The sequence below is a fragment of the Dipteris shenzhenensis genome, chromosome 5, assembly GCF_047967505.1.
Source record: "Dipteris shenzhenensis isolate YYH24624 ecotype China chromosome 5, Dip_SZ_1.0, whole genome shotgun sequence".
Taxonomy (NCBI): domain Eukaryota; kingdom Viridiplantae; phylum Streptophyta; class Polypodiopsida; order Gleicheniales; family Dipteridaceae; genus Dipteris; species Dipteris shenzhenensis.
Genome location: NC_141600.1, coordinates 52313980 through 52318336, shown reverse-complemented (window position 1 = coordinate 52318336; position 4357 = coordinate 52313980). Strand labels below are relative to the sequence as shown.

At 44.0% G+C, this 4357-nt stretch overlaps 1 pseudogene across 1 annotated transcript; it reads right to left on the bottom strand.

Moving 5' to 3' along the window:
• Positions 1-835: 835 nt before the first annotated feature.
• Positions 836-2578, bottom strand: LOC147902180 (mitochondrial uncoupling protein 4 pseudogene; annotated as a pseudogene). Its single transcript, XR_015541007.1, has 2 exons — positions 2210-2578; positions 836-2119 (listed from the first exon to the last, which is right to left on the bottom strand). The product of XR_015541007.1 is annotated as a mitochondrial uncoupling protein 4 pseudogene (transcript).
• Positions 2579-4357: the final 1779 nt, after the last annotated feature.

Sequence of the window (4357 nt, the reverse complement as noted above, 5' to 3'; positions counted from 1 at the left end):
TGGAAACAAGCTCTTGGGACATTTGATAACTATATTACTTGCAAGTTGAATGGGATAGTGACCCAGAAGGGGGCCATCATAGAAGGGTATGGAGCAAATGATAATGCCCATTTAAAAGGGCAAGAGTGAGAAAATTACTGCAATCTCTTCATGGCAATAGAACTCCCGACCCTAGATCCATCAAAATTGAATAACAATAGAAGATCTAGCAAAAAGAAAGGAGGACGTTGTCACTCACATAGACAAAATAGAATAGTTTGAGGAATTGGAGCATGTCCAAGAAAAAATGGTAGAATTGCATGTGTCGAGAAAAAAGAACGGGGGATATTGCCATTAGTTTGTATATGATATAGAGCACGCCAACTAGGTATCCTCCATTAGCATAGTGCCAATGAAGAACAAGAAGCTACGCACACATCTGTAGACCTAAAAGCTATTAATGCTCCCACAATCAAAGAACAGGAACAGTGTTAAAAAAGATGGCAAGCTTTAAGATCTATAGTTTTTTGCATAGGTCTACGATTTATAGTCTCTTGGATGGATTCAGTGGTTATAGCCAACTTCAGATAGCATAGAAGATAAATTGAATGGGGAGTGCTTTCTCGGATAGTAATGTTATGTGATGCACCAATAACCTTTCAAAGAGATTTTAGTTAACATTTTGAATGAATTTACACCATGAGGGAAACTTGCACCAAAACCTAGAATGCAATTGTGAATAGAATCCTTTTATTGGTAAGACACTTGCATAAATTTGAGTTCATGTTCAAACAAAAAGAATTTTATTCAAATCTATTATATTGAGAGCTCTTCCTAAAATAATCTATCCCCTTGAGACTACATGCATGTTGGACATCGCATTGTAACACAAAACTTTCTCGTTCACAATAAAAGTGTGAAGTTGTGAGCATTATGCAAGGCAAAATGAGAAAAAGGTAAAAAGAATGCTCTCTCTTGTTGAATTGAGACTTCAAAAAAATGCAAGATCTTTGCAAAGAGATTGTGTGTGTACGTGTCGAAGATGTCTCTATGTAAATATGCATGGATGATCAAGTATCCCTTAGGAGTATCCTCACCTGCTCGAGTGTAACAAAGAGTACAATGGTAAAAGGGCCCTGTCGCAACATGGTGGGAATAAGGCCTTTGTAGAGGGCAAGGGGGCCTTCCAAGCGGATTGTCTTTATGGCACAATCGAGGGGACCGGTATAAGGTGGTTGGCCGCCTGAAGGCACATACATGTTCATGATACGAGTCTTGACCACATCCACAGGGTTGGAGGTAAGGGAGGCGGCAACACCAGCGGCACAGCTGGAAGCCACGTGGAGGGAAAAGCCTTCATGTAGGAGGTGGTGGTGGAGGATCTCTTCCTTGACATGGTCGTACGTGGCGAGCTGGGACGCGGTGACGAGCATGGCGCGAACGATGGTGGGGCTAGAGCCTCGCCAGAGGGACAACAAGCCCTCCTCAGAGTAGACGCGCCTGATGGCGTCCCCGACACCCGTGTAGTTGCGACGGGAAGCAGGTGGCAAGCGACCGTCGGCTTGCATGCGGACCATGGCCATGTCGGCGGGGTTACCGACAGCTGCGCCGATGCCACCAGCGAGGAGACCGGCTATGATCTTCTTGTGGAGTGCCAAACGCTTGTTCTCCTCCCATCTGGTCTTCATCATCTCATAGAGACCCATTCTGGTGGTAGAGTATGTTGCCTGTCTAAGCAAGGTGGCCGAGACCCCTGCATACAGCCCGCTCAGCCCTTCCTGTTTCACTATCTTCACCCCCATTGCCACAGGTCCTCTTCCTCCTCCCTTTTGCTTCATGGGTTCCTGTCTGCTGCTCTTTGTGCTGCTCGTGGGTTGCGGTTGTTGCTGTTGTGACCTCCCTGCAGTTTGCTGTTGTGCCTCTTGCTCGCCTGCCAAGCCTTCCCCGTGCAGCTGCATCCTCACCTTGATCAGATCCAATGGGTGCGTCGCACACCCCGCCACTATTGATGCCACCCCGCCCTCCACAAAGCCCTTCCACCCCATCGCTGTGCAACGCAACTTTGGTTGCTCGACACGCAGTCCTGGGGAGAACAGATCTTGGGGGTCTCAAAGCCGTCCGCTACGCTTGCACGCGGGATCTGCATCAAACGGAAACATTGGTTAGGATTGCAGGTTTGCAAATGGAATGTAGCATAAAGAGGAGAAAGACCAAGATCTGGAATAGTTACCGTTAGTAGGACCCAGAGGAAAATGCAGTAGTCTTGGCAAGAGGGGGGTGAGGGTGCGATAGAGGATGAAGGCAGCAGAAGGAGAAGCTGAGAGGAGGTAGAAGTTGAGGACTAAGATGGAGGGAACAGGAAGAAAATCAGAGCAGGCGGCCAAGCTTTTGTAAGGGAGATGAAGAAGGGACGTGGAGAGAGGTGGTCAACGATGAGGAAAAGGGCCTGCAGGAGGGACTAGTTGGGTGGAGGAAGAGTGAATAATTGAAGAGAAGTCGGACAACAATTACAATCACAGACAGAATCACTGATTCATTCAAAGTGACTCAAGGAGAAGGCAGAAGAAACACGCGTAAAGGGCACCGACGAATACGATACAACGGGAGGCCAGGAATTGCTCACATCTTTTGCTAAATCTTTCATACTGATCTTTGTCTCTCCACCACAATGTTATTATTGCTCTTTTAACCTCCAACGGTCAACCAAACGCCTCATGAGTCATAACTGCCTGCCAAAACGTGGCTTTCTTTATTCTCGAGTCGCAGTCAGCAGTCCGCCCAATTTCTTGGTTCGTTATTTTTGGTGCGCTTTGTCCTGCTTTCTTCACCTAATCTCTTAGGCGGGGCTCCCCCCGCCACGAGCCAGCAGCTCTAGAGGAGCCCTCCTGTGAATGAGCAAGCCTAACATGACACCTTAGGGTTTATGCTCTTGAGGTGCTTTAACTCATATCCCACTCATCTAAAGCCAATTGCGTGGCAAATAAGACACGACCCAAAGCAATAATTGCTCAAAGTGAAAAGGGGCACTAGTTGGTAGCTTCAACCTCACAGTTCACACAATAGAAAGTAACATATAGTGATTGGAGATGCTTTTCAAGTGAAGTAGGGGGGAGAATGTGGCATCTTAGTACTTCTTCAAAATTATTCCTTGTTTCTATGACTAGTAGCTATATGAATTTTTGTCCTTGAGAAATCATGCACTTTGTATCTTTTTGCAATTAGCATGGAATAAGAGTTAACTAATCAATCATGACCGAACATCAAATGGATCAAAAACATGGGTTCTCCTTTGTGTTTGCAAAACGAGACTCTCAAGTCTCAAATTCCCACAAAAGGAGACTACATCATGTTCCTACTCCCTCCAATAAATAAAAATTCCTTAGTTAGTTCAACGTGAAGTTGAGTGAAATTTTAAGCTTGAGTTGTATAAGGCTCTTTACATTAGGAGGTTTTGAAATTTTGTCAATGTGTGCTTGATTCCTTAGCCTAAACTCTCTTTCATGCTCACTCTCTTGTTATGTTTCTCATTTACACATGCACATCACACACATGCGTGCCGTGTGCACACACACATACAAGGAATTGTAAGGTTTTAAATACTCTCTCTCTCTCTCTCTCTCTCTCTCTCTCTCTCACACACACACACACACACACACACACGTGCGTGCCCGCACACACGCGCGCACATACACACATGAAAAGATAGGGCTATTGCAAACATAAAGACATAACCTTAGAGGAAGGCTAGACATCCTAAGAAATATAATAGATGTAGCATTGGACCATTCTCGCAAAGGTGTATAATCTCATAGACTGTTCCATGCTATTAGCCTTACTCTAATGAATTTGCTAATAAGCCCTTTTGTAGTAAATGATAAATACATATCAATATTGATCCCGTATGATAATTTATTAGGAATGTTCCTCTTTTATGACCTGATCCTACATGATGAAACATCAAGAATGTTCCTTTACATAACTACCAAGCTCAAAAGAAAGCATAGAGTAATCCATCTTTAGGGGGCAATAACCATATCTTGCCCTCTTCCTTTCCCATGAAAGATTTGCTCTAATATTGCCCTGCTAACTTGGTAATAGATATGACATGGTAGAGTACACCTCATTTTCTTGCTTCTGTGTGGATTCTTATCTATCATGATTTGTGAATTATTGCAATTGATATGTGTTGTGATGGATTACTTGATTTAATAATATAGATTGATATATTTTATGTGCACACCGAAATACTTTATGGTGGCTTCTTCTAAAACTTCCACAAGGACACATAGCTTTGACACAGGCCTTGGATTGGGACAATATGAAAACCCAAAAAGTAGATCTCAATGTCCTCTACAACTTTCCTTCAAATTTTAGGTCG